The following is a 13,003-nucleotide window of genomic DNA, read 5'->3' on the forward strand; positions in this document are numbered from 1 at the left end:
GGTGTCGGTAGGGCAGAGGACGGATTTTGTTAGGGCAGCCGGCGGTGTCGGTAGGGTAGGGGGCGGTGTCGGTAGGGCAGAGATCGGTGTCAGTAGGGCACTGGACGGTGTCGGTAGGGCAGTGGACAGTGTCTGTAGGGCAGCGGACGGTGGCAGTAGGGCAGCGGGCAGTGTTGGTAGGGCAGCGGGCAGTGTCGGTAGGGCACTGGACGGTGTCGGTAGGTCAGCGGGCGGTGTCGGTAGGTCAGCGGGCAGTGTCGGTAGGGCACTGGACTGTGTCGGTAGAGCACTGGACTGTGTCGGTAGGTCAGCGGGCGGTGTCGGTAGGTCAGCGGGCGGTGTCGGTAGAGCAGCGGGCAGTGTCGGTAGAGCACTGGACGGTGTCGGTAGGGCAGCCGGCGGTGTCGGTAGGGCAGTGGACGGTTTCGGTAGGGCAGCCGGCGGTGTCGGTAGGGTAGGGGACGGTGACGGTAGGGCAGAGATTGGTGTCAGTAGGGCAAAGGATGGTGTCAGTAGTGCAGTGGGGTGATTAGGGTCTGCCCAGTCATAGCCGAAACACCCATGGGTCCCAGACAGGAGCTGACCACCACTTAGCAACATACTTCAGCCTAGGCCACTGGGGGGGGCACCAAAGTCAGATCGCATGCCCATACTCTGGGCACAAGTCTATAGAGAGCACCACACGCATGCACAGTTCCGTGGGTACAGGTCTATGGCAAGCACCACCAGAGAAGATTCCACAATCTTATAATCGACATCTGATTGCACAGAATGAAATGAGAATCAATTGGGAATCTGGGCATGTCTGAGCGATCGCCCCGCACATTGGTGTAATAACGTTTTATGAAGGTAACGCCATCGTAGTAAGAAGTATGGAGATCGGCTCACACTGTTTATTTCCTTGTCTTATAATTAGAGAATTCACTCATTAGGATCCTCTGAGGATTAGCACTCCCGCCTCTTGTTCAATGAGCCTTCTGCCTGCCGTCTTCATCTGAGCCTTGTCCTAGTGGGAGGAGGGGTTTATGAGACATGTCACCATTTCTGACTGCCCACCACACACAAGATTTATATCTGACCCGATAACAGGTCTATCAGGGCACAGGAAGTGATCCGATATCAGGAGTGTCTGGGATCAGGAAGTGACCCGATATCAGGAGTGTCTGGGATCAGGAAGTGACCCGATATCAGGAGTGTCTGGGATCAGGAAGTGACCCGATATCAGGAGTGTCTGGGCACAGGAAGTGAACCGATATCAGGAGTGTCTGGGCATAGGAAGTGACCGACATCAGGAGTGACTGGGCACAGGAAGTGACCCGATATCAGGAGTGTCTGGGCACATGAAGTGACCCGATATCAGGAGTGTCTGGGCACAGGAAGTGACCCGATATCAGGAGTGTCTGGGCACAGGAAGTGACCGATATCAGGAGTGTCTGGGCACAGGAAGTGACTGATATCAGGAGTGTCTGGGCACAGGAAGTGACCCGATATCAGGAGTGTCTGGGCACAGGAAGTGACCGATATCAGGAGTGTCTGGGCACGGGAAGTGACCCGATAGGAGTGTCTGGGCACGGGAAGTGACCGATATCAGGAGTGTCTGGGCACGGAAAGTGACCGATAACAGGAGTGTCTGGGCACAGGAAGTGACCGATAACAGGAGTGTCTGGGCACAGGAAGTGACCGATATCAGGAGTGTCTGGGCACAGGAAGTGACCGATATCAGGAGTGTCTGGGCACAGGAAGTCACCGATATCAGGAGTGTCTGGGCACAGGAAGTCACCGATATCAGGAGTGTCTGGGCACAGGAAGTGACCGATATCAGGAGTGTCTGGGCACAGGAAGTGACCGATATCAGGAGTGTCTGGGCACAGGAAGTGATCCGATATCAGGAGTGTCTGGGCACAGGAAGTGATCCGATATCAGTAGTGTCTGGGCACAGGAAGTGACCGATATCAGGAGTGTCTGGGCACAGGAAGTGACCGATATCAGGAGTGTCTGGGCACAGGAAGTGATCCGATATCAGTAGTGTCTGGGCACAGGAAGTGACCGATATCAGGAGTGTCTGGGCACAGGAAGTGACCGATATCAGGAGTGTCTGGGCACAGGAAGTGAACGATATCAGGAGTGTCTGGGCACAGGAAGTGACCGATATCAGGAATGTCTGGGCACAGGAAGTGACCGATATCAGGAGTGTCTGGGCACAGGAAGTGACCGATATCAGGAGTGTCTGGGCACAGGAAGTGACCGATATCAGGAGTGTCTGGGCACAGGAAGTGTCCGATATCAGGAGTGTCTGGGCACAGGAAGTGACCGATATCAGGAGTGTCTGGGCACAGGAAGTGACCGATATCAGGAGTGTCTGGGCACAGGAAGTGACCCGATATCAGGAGTGTCTGGGATCAGGAAGTGACCGATATCAGGAGTGTCTGGGCACAGGAAGTGACCCGATATCAGGAGTGTCTGGGCACAGGAAGTGACCGATATCAGGAGTGTCTGGGCACAGGAAGTGACCGATATCAGGAGTGTCTGGGCACAGGAAGTCACCGATATCAGGAGTGTCTGGGCACAGGAAGTGACCCGATATCAGGAGTGTCTGGGCACAGGAAGTCACCGATATCAGGAGTGTCTGGGCACAGGAAGTGACCGATATCAGGAGTGTCTGGGCACAGGAAGTGACCGATATCAGGAGTGTCTGGGCACAGGAAGTGACCGATATCAGTAGTGTCTGGGCACAGGAAGTGACCGATATCAGGAGTGTCTGGGCACAGGAAGTGACCCGATATCAGGAGTGTCTGGGCACAGGAAGTGACCGATATCAGGAGTGTCTGGGGACAGGAAGTGACCGATATCAGGAGTGTCTGGGCACAGGAAGTGACCGATATCAGGAGTGTCTGGGCACAGGAAGTGACCGATATCAGGAGTGTCTGGGCACAGGAAGTGACCGATATCAGGAGTGTCTGGGCACAGGAAGTGATCTGATATCAGTAGTGTCTGGGCACAGGAAGTGACCGATATCAGGAGTGTCTGGGCACAGGAAGTGATCTGATATCAGTAGTGTCTGGGCACAGGAAGTGACCGATATCAGGAGTGTCTGGGCACAGGAAGTGACCCGATAGGAGTGTCTGGGCACGGGAAGTGACCGATATCAGGAGTGTCTGGGCACGGAAAGTGACCGATAACAGGAGTGTCTGGGCACAGGAAGTGACCGATAACAGGAGTGTCTGGGCACAGGAAGTGACCGATATCAGGAGTGTCTGGGCACAGGAAGTGACCGATATCAGGAGTGTCTGGGCACAGGAAGTCACCGATATCAGGAGTGTCTGGGCACAGGAAGTCACCGATATCAGGAGTGTCTGGGCACAGGAAGTGACCGATATCAGGAGTGTCTGGGCACAGGAAGTGACCGATATCAGGAGTGTCTGGGCACAGGAAGTGATCCGATATCAGGAGTGTCTGGGCACAGGAAGTGATCCGATATCAGTAGTGTCTGGGCACAGGAAGTGACCGATATCAGAAGTGTCTGGGCACAGGAAGTGACCGATATCAGGAGTGTCTGGGCACAGGAAGTGATCCGATATCAGTAGTGTCTGGGCACAGGAAGTGACCGATATCAGGAGTGTCTGGGCACAGGAAGTGACCGATATCAGGAGTGTCTGGGCACAGGAAGTGAACGATATCAGGAGTGTCTGGGCACAGGAAGTGACCGATATCAGGAGTGTCTGGGCACAGGAAGTGACCGATATCAGGAGTGTCTGGGCACAGGAAGTGACCGATATCAGGAGTGTCTGGGCACAGGAAGTGACCGATATCAGGAGTGTCTGGGCACAGGAAGTGTCCGATATCAGGAGTGTCTGGGCACAGGAAGTGACCGATATCAGGAGTGTCTGGGCACAGGAAGTGACCGATATCAGGAGTGTCTGGGCACAGGAAGTGACCCGATATCAGGAGTGTCTGGGATCAGGAAGTGACCGATATCAGGAGTGTCTGGGCACAGGAAGTGACCCGATATCAGGAGTGTCTGGGCACAGGAAGTGACCGATATCAGGAGTGTCTGGGCACAGGAAGTGACCGATATCAGGAGTGTCTGGGCACAGGAAGTCACCGATATCAGGAGTGTCTGGGCACAGGAAGTGACCCGATATCAGGAGTGTCTGGGCACAGGAAGTCACCGATATCAGGAGTGTCTGGGCACAGGAAGTGACCGATATCAGGAGTGTCTGGGCACAGGAAGTGACCGATATCAGGAGTGTCTGGGCACAGGAAGTGACCGATATCAGGAGTGTCTGGGCACAGGAAGTGACCCGATATCAGGAGTGTCTGGGCATAGGAAGTGACCGATATCAGTAGTGTCTGGGCACAGGAAGTGACCGATATCAGGAGTGTCTGGGCACAGGAAGTGACCGATATCAGGAGTGTCTGGGCACAGGAAGTGACCGATATCAGGAGTGTCTGGGCACAGGAAGTGATCCGATATCAGTAGTGTCTGGGCACAGGAAGTGACCGATATCAGGAGTGTCTGGGCACAGGAAGTGACCGATATCAGGAGTGTCTGGGCACAGGAAGTGATCCGATATCAGTAGTGTCTGGGCACAGGAAGTGACCGATATCAGGAGTGTCTGGGCACAGGAAGTGACCGATATCAGGAGTGTCTGGGCACAGGAAGTGAACGATATCAGGAGTGTCTGGGCACAGGAAGTGACCGATATCAGGAATGTCTGGGCACAGGAAGTGACCGATATCAGGAGTGTCTGGGCACAGGAAGTGACCGATATCAGGAGTGTCTGGGCACAGGAAGTGACCGATATCAGGAGTGTCTGGGCACAGGAAGTGTCTGATATCAGGAGTGTCTGGGCACAGGAAGTGACCGATATCAGGAGTGTCTGGGCACAGGAAGTGACCGATATCAGGAGTGTCTGGGCACAGGAAGTGACCCGATATCAGGAGTGTCTGGGATCAGGAAGTGACCGATATCAGGAGTGTCTGGGCACAGGAAGTGACCCGATATCAGGAGTGTCTGGGCACAGGAAGTGACCGATATCAGGAGTGTCTGGGCACAGGAAGTGACCGATATCAGGAGTGTCTGGGCACAGGAAGTCACCGATATCAGGAGTGTCTGGGCACAGGAAGTGACCCGATATCAGGAGTGTCTGGGCACAGGAAGTCACCGATATCAGGAGTGTCTGGGCACAGGAAGTGACCGATATCAGGAGTGTCTGGGCACAGGAAGTGACCGATATCAGGAGTGTCTGGGCACAGGAAGTGACCGATATCAGGAGTGTCTGGGCACAGGAAGTGACCGATATCAGGAGTGTCTGGGCACAGGAAGTGACCGATATCAGGAGTGTCTGGGCACAGGAAGTGACCCGATATCAGGAGTGTCTGGGCATAGGAAGTGACCGATATCAGGAGTGTCTGGGCACAGGAAGTGACCGATATCAGGAGTGTCTGGGCACAGGAAGTGACCGATATCAGGAGTGTCTGGGCACAGGAAGTGACCGATATCAGGAGTGTCTGGGCACAGGAAGTGACCGATATCAGGAGTGTCTGGGCACAGGAAGTGACCGATATCAGGAGTGTCTGGGCACAGGAAGTCACCGATATCAGGAGTGTCTGGGCACAGGAAGTGACCGATATCTGGAGTGTCTGGGCACAGGAAGTGACCGATATCAGGAGTGTCTGGGCACAGGAAGTGTCCGATATCAGGAGTGTCTGGGCACAGGAAGTGACCGATATCAGGAGTGTCTGGGCACAGGAAGTGACCGATATCAGGAGTGTCTGGGCACAGGAAGTGACCCGAAATCAGGAGTGTCTGGGATCAGGAAGTGACCGATATCAGGAGTGTCTGGGCACAGGAAGTGACCCGATATCAGGAGTGTCTGGGCACAGGAAGTGACCGATATCAGGAGTGTCTGGGCACAGGAAGTGACCGATATCAGGAGTGTCTGGGCACAGGAAGTCACCGATATCAGGAGTGTCTGGGCACAGGAAGTGACCCGATATCAGGAGTGTCTGGGCACAGGAAGTCACCGATATCAGGAGTGTCTGGGCACAGGAAGTGACCGATATCAGGAGTGTCTGGGCACAGGAAGTGACCGATATCAGTAGTGTCTGGGCACAGGAAGTGACCGATATCAGGAGTGTCTGGGCACAGGAAGTGACCCGATATCAGGAGTGTCTGGGCACAGGAAGTGACCGATATCAGGAGTGTCTGGGGACAGGAAGTGACCGATATCAGGAGTGTCTGGGCACAGGAAGTGACCGATATCAGGAGTGTCTGGGCACAGGAAGTGACCGATATCAGGAGTGTCTGGGCACAGGAAGTGACCGATATCAGGAGTGTCTGGGCACAGGAAGTGACCGATATCAGGAGTGTCTGGGCACAGGAAGTGATCTGATATCAGTAGTGTCTGGGCACAGGAAGTGACCGATATCAGGAGTGTCTGGGCACAGGAAGTGATCTGATATCAGTAGTGTCTGGGCACAGGAAGTGACCGATATCAGGAGTGTCTGGGCACAGGAAGTGACCCGATAGGAGTGTCTGGGCACGGGAAGTGACCGATATCAGGAGTGTCTGGGCACGGAAAGTGACCGATAACAGGAGTGTCTGGGCACAGGAAGTGACCGATAACAGGAGTGTCTGGGCACAGGAAGTGACCGATATCAGGAGTGTCTGGGCACAGGAAGTGACCGATATCAGGAGTGTCTGGGCACAGGAAGTCACCGATATCAGGAGTGTCTGGGCACAGGAAGTCACCGATATCAGGAGTGTCTGGGCACAGGAAGTGACCGATATCAGGAGTGTCTGGGCACAGGAAGTGACCGATATCAGGAGTGTCTGGGCACAGGAAGTGATCCGATATCAGGAGTGTCTGGGCACAGGAAGTGATCCGATATCAGTAGTGTCTGGGCACAGGAAGTGACCCGATATCAGGAGTGTCTGGGCACAGGAAGTGACCGATATCAGGAGTGTCTGGGCACAGGAAGTGATCCGATATCAGTAGTGTCTGGGCACAGGAAGTGACCGATATCAGGAGTGTCTGGGCACAGGAAGTGACCGATATCAGGAGTGTCTGGGCACAGGAAGTGAACGATATCAGGAGTGTCTGGGCACAGGAAGTGACCGATATCAGGAATGTCTGGGCACAGGAAGTGACCGATATCAGGAGTGTCTGGGCACAGGAAGTGACCGATATCAGGAGTGTCTGGGCACAGGAAGTGACCGATATCAGGAGTGTCTGGGCACAGGAAGTGTCCGATATCAGGAGTGTCTGGGCACAGGAAGTGACCGATATCAGGAGTGTCTGGGCACAGGAAGTGACCGATATCAGGAGTGTCTAGGCACAGGAAGTGAACCGATATCAGGAGTGTCTGGGATCAGGAAGTGACCGATATCAGGAGTGTCTGGGCACAGGAAGTGACCCGATATCAGGAGTGTCTGGGCACAGGAAGTGACCGATATCAGGAGTGTCTGGGCACAGGAAGTCACCGATATCAGGAGTGTCTGGGCACAGGAAGTCACCGATATCAGGAGTGTCTGGGCACAGGAAGTGACCCGATATCAGGAGTGTCTGGGCACAGGAAGTCACCGATATCAGGAGTGTCTGGGCACAGGAAGTGACCGATATCAGGAGTGTCTGGGCACAGGAAGTGACCGATATCAGGAGTGTCTGGGCACAGGAAGTGACCGATATCAGGAGTGTCTGGGCACAGGAAGTGACCGATATCAGGAGTGTCTGGGCACAGGAAGTGACCCGATATCAGGAGTGTCTGGGCATAGGAAGTGACCGATATCAGTAGTGTCTGGGCACAGGAAGTGACCGATATCAGGAGTGTCTGGGCACAGGAAGTGACCGATATCAGGAGTGTCTGGGCACAGGAAGTGACCGATATCAGGAGTGTCTGGGCACAGGAAGTGATCCGATATCAGTAGTGTCTGGGCACAGGAAGTGACCGATATCAGGAGTGTCTGGGCACAGGAAGTGACCGATATCAGGAGTGTCTGGGCACAGGAAGTGATCCGATATCAGTAGTGTCTGGGCACAGGAAGTGACCGATATCAGGAGTGTCTGGGCACAGGAAGTGACCGATATCAGGAGTGTCTGGGCACAGGAAGTGAACGATATCAGGAGTGTCTGGGCACAGGAAGTGACCGATATCAGGAATGTCTGGGCACAGGAAGTGACCGATATCAGGAGTGTCTGGGCACAGGAAGTGACCGATATCAGGAGTGTCTGGGCACAGGAAGTGACCGATATCAGGAGTGTCTGGGCACAGGAAGTGTCCGATATCAGGAGTGTCTGGGCACAGGAAGTGACCGATATCAGGAGTGTCTGGGCACAGGAAGTGACCGATATCAGGAGTGTCTGGGCACAGGAAGTGACCCGATATCAGGAGTGTCTGGGATCAGGAAGTGACCGATATCAGGAGTGTCTGGGCACAGGAAGTGACCCGATATCAGGAGTGTCTGGGCACAGGAAGTGACCGATATCAGGAGTGTCTGGGCACAGGAAGTGACCGATATCAGGAGTGTCTGGGCACAGGAAGTCACCGATATCAGGAGTGTCTGGGCACAGGAAGTGACCCGATATCAGGAGTGTCTGGGCACAGGAAGTGACCGATATCAGGAGTGTCTGGGCACAGGAAGTGACCGATATCAGGAGTGTCTGGGCACAGGAAGTGACCGATATCAGGAGTGTCTGGGCACAGGAAGTGACCGATATCAGGAGTGTCTGGGCACAGGAAGTGACCGATATCAGGAGTGTCTGGGCACAGGAAGTGACCCGATATCAGGAGTGTCTGGGCATAGGAAGTGACCGATATCAGTAGTGTCTGGGCACAGGAAGTGACCGATATCAGGAGTGTCTGGGCACAGGAAGTGACCGATATCAGGAGTGTCTGGGCACAGGAAGTGACCGATATCAGGAGTGTCTGGGCACAGGAAGTGACCGATATCAGGAGTGTCTGGGCACAGGAAGTGATCCGATATCAGTAGTGTCTGGGCACAGGAAGTGACCGATATCAGGAGTGTCTGGGCACAGGAAGTGACCGATATCAGGAGTGTCTGGGCACAGGAAGTGATCCGATATCAGTAGTGTCTGGGCACAGGAAGTGACCGATATCAGGAGTGTCTGGGCACAGGAAGTGACCGATATCAGGAGTGTCTGGGCACAGGAAGTGAACGATATCAGGAGTGTCTGGGCACAGGAAGTGACCGATATCAGGAATGTCTGGGCACAGGAAGTGACCGATATCAGGAGTGTCTGGGCACAGGAAGTGACCGATATCAGGAGTGTCTGGGCACAGGAAGTGACCGATATCAGGAGTGTCTGGGCACAGGAAGTGTCCGATATCAGGAGTGTCTGGGCACAGGAAGTGACCGATATCAGGAGTGTCTGGGCACAGGAAGTGACCGATATCAGGAGTGTCTGGGCACAGGAAGTGACCCGATATCAGGAGTGTCTGGGATCAGGAAGTGACCGATATCAGGAGTGTCTGGGCACAGGAAGTGACCCGATATCAGGAGTGTCTGGGCACAGGAAGTGACCGATATCAGGAGTGTCTGGGCACAGGAAGTGACCGATATCAGGAGTGTCTGGGCACAGGAAGTCACCGATATCAGGAGTGTCTGGGCACAGGAAGTGACCCGATATCAGGAGTGTCTGGGCACAGGAAGTGAACGATATCAGGAGTGTCTGGGCACAGGAAGTGACCGATATCAGTAGTGTCTGGGCACAGGAAGTGACCGATATCAGGAGTGTCTGGGCACAGGAAGTGACCGATATCAGGAGTGTCTGGGCACAGGAAGTGAACGATATCAGGAGTGTCTGGGCACAGGAAGTGACCGATATCAGGAATGTCTGGGCACAGGAAGTGACCGATATCAGGAGTGTCTGGGCACAGGAAGTGACCGATATCAGGAGTGTCTGGGCACAGGAAGTGACCGATATCAGGAGTGTCTGGGCACAGGAAGTGTCCGATATCAGGAGTGTCTGGGCACAGGAAGTGACCGATATCAGGAGTGTCTGGGCACAGGAAGTGACCGATATCAGGAGTGTCTGGGCACAGGAAGTGACCCGATATCAGGAGTGTCTGGGATCAGGAAGTGACCGATATCAGGAGTGTCTGGGCACAGGAAGTGACCCGATATCAGGAGTGTCTGGGCACAGGAAGTGACCGATATCAGGAGTGTCTGGGCACAGGAAGTGACCGATATCAGGAGTGTCTGGGCACAGGAAGTCACCGATATCAGGAGTGTCTGGGCACAGGAAGTGACCCGATATCAGGAGTGTCTGGGCACAGGAAGTCACCGATATCAGGAGTGTCTGGGCACAGGAAGTGACCGATATCAGGAGTGTCTGGGCACAGGAAGTGACCGATATCAGGAGTGTCTGGGCACAGGAAGTGACCAATATCAGGAGTGTCTGGGCACAGGAAGTGACCCGATATCAGGAGTGTCTGGGCACAGGAAGTGACCGATATCAGGAGTGTCTGGGCACAGGAAGTGACCGATATCAGGAGTGTCTGGGCACAGGAAGTGACCGATATCAGGAGTGTCTGGGCACAGGAAGTGTCCGATATCAGGAGTGTCTGGGCACAGGAAGTGACCGATATCAGGAGTGTCTGGGCACAGGAAGTGACCGATATCAGGAGTGTCTGGGCACAGGAAGTGAACCGATATCAGGAGTGTCTGGGATCAGGAAGTGACCGATATCAGGAGTGTCTGGGCACAGGAAGTGACCCGATATCAGGAGTGTCTGGGCACAGGAAGTGACCGATATCAGGAGTGTCTGGGCACAGGAAGTGACCGATATCAGGAGTGTCTGGGCACAGGAAGTCACCGATATCAGGAGTGTCTGGGCACAGGAAGTGACCCGATATCAGGAGTGTCTGGGCACAGGAAGTCACCGATATCAGGAGTGTCTGGGCACAGGAAGTGACCAATATCAGGAGTGTCTGGGCACAGGAAGTGACCGATATCAGGAGTGTCTGGGCACAGGAAGTGACCGATATCAGGAGTGTCTGGGCACAGGAAGTGACCGATATCAGGAGTGTCTGGGCACAGGAAGTGACCCGATATCAGGAGTGTCTGGGCATAGGAAGTGACCGATATCAGTAGTGTCTGGGCACAGGAAGTGACCGATATCAGGAGTGTCTGGGCACAGGAAGTGACCGATATCAGGAGTGTCTGGGCACAGGAAGTGATCCGATATCAGGAGTGTCTGGGCACAGGAAGTGATCCGATATCAGTAGTGTCTGGGCACAGGAAGTGACCCGATATCAGGAGTGTCTGGGCACAGGAAGTGACCGATATCAGGAGTGTCTGGGCACAGGAAGTGATCCGATATCAGTAGTGTCTGGGCACAGGAAGTGACCGATATCAGGAGTGTCTGGGCACAGGAAGTGACCGATATCAGGAGTGTCTGGGCACAGGAAGTGAACGATATCAGGAGTGTCTGGGCACAGGAAGTGACCGATATCAGGAATGTCTGGGCAGAGGAAGTGACCGATATCAGGAGTGTCTGGGCACAGGAAGTGACCGATATCAGGAGTGTCTGGGCACAGGAAGTGACCGATATCAGGAGTGTCTGGGCACAGGAAGTGTCCGATATCAGGAGTGTCTGGGCACAGGAAGTGACCGATATCAGGAGTGTCTGGGCACAGGAAGTGACCGATATCAGGAGTGTCTAGGCACAGGAAGTGAACCGATATCAGGAGTGTCTGGGATCAGGAAGTGACCGATATCAGGAGTGTCTGGGCACAGGAAGTGACCCGATATCAGGAGTGTCTGGGCACAGGAAGTGACCGATATCAGGAGTGTCTGGGCACAGGAAGTCACCGATATCAGGAGTGTCTGGGCACAGGAAGTCACCGATATCAGGAGTGTCTGGGCACAGGAAGTGACCCGATATCAGGAGTGTCTGGGCACAGGAAGTCACCGATATCAGGAGTGTCTGGGCACAGGAAGTGACCGATATCAGGAGTGTCTGGGCACAGGAAGTGACCGATATCAGGAGTGTCTGGGCACAGGAAGTGACCGATATCAGGAGTGTCTGGGCACAGGAAGTGACCGATATCAGGAGTGTCTGGGCACAGGAAGTGACCCGATATCAGGAGTGTCTGGGCATAGGAAGTGACCGATATCAGTAGTGTCTGGGCACAGGAAGTGACCGATATCAGGAGTGTCTGGGCACAGGAAGTGACCGATATCAGGAGTGTCTGGGCACAGGAAGTGACCGATATCAGGAGTGTCTGGGCACAGGAAGTGATCCGATATCAGTAGTGTCTGGGCACAGGAAGTGACCGATATCAGGAGTGTCTGGGCACAGGAAGTGACCGATATCAGGAGTGTCTGGGCACAGGAAGTGATCCGATATCAGTAGTGTCTGGGCACAGGAAGTGACCGATATCAGGAGTGTCTGGGCACAGGAAGTGACCGATATCAGGAGTGTCTGGGCACAGGAAGTGAACGATATCAGGAGTGTCTGGGCACAGGAAGTGACCGATATCAGGAATGTCTGGGCACAGGAAGTGACCGATATCAGGAGTGTCTGGGCACAGGAAGTGACCGATATCAGGAGTGTCTGGGCACAGGAAGTGACCGATATCAGGAGTGTCTGGGCACAGGAAGTGTCCGATATCAGGAGTGTCTGGGCACAGGAAGTGACCGATATCAGGAGTGTCTGGGCACAGGAAGTGACCGATATCAGGAGTGTCTGGGCACAGGAAGTGACCCGATATCAGGAGTGTCTGGGATCAGGAAGTGACCGATATCAGGAGTGTCTGGGCACAGGAAGTGACCCGATATCAGGAGTGTCTGGGCACAGGAAGTGACCGATATCAGGAGTGTCTGGGCACAGGAAGTGACCGATATCAGGAGTGTCTGGGCACAGGAAGTCACCGATATCAGGAGTGTCTGGGCACAGGAAGTGACCCGATATCAGGAGTGTCTGGGCACAGGAAGTCACCGATATCAGGAGTGTCTGGGCACAGGAAGTGACCGATA

Source organism: Pelophylax lessonae (assembly GCF_965119305.1).
Source record: "Pelophylax lessonae genome assembly, chromosome: 6".
Lineage (NCBI taxonomy): Eukaryota > Metazoa > Chordata > Amphibia > Anura > Ranidae > Pelophylax > Pelophylax lessonae.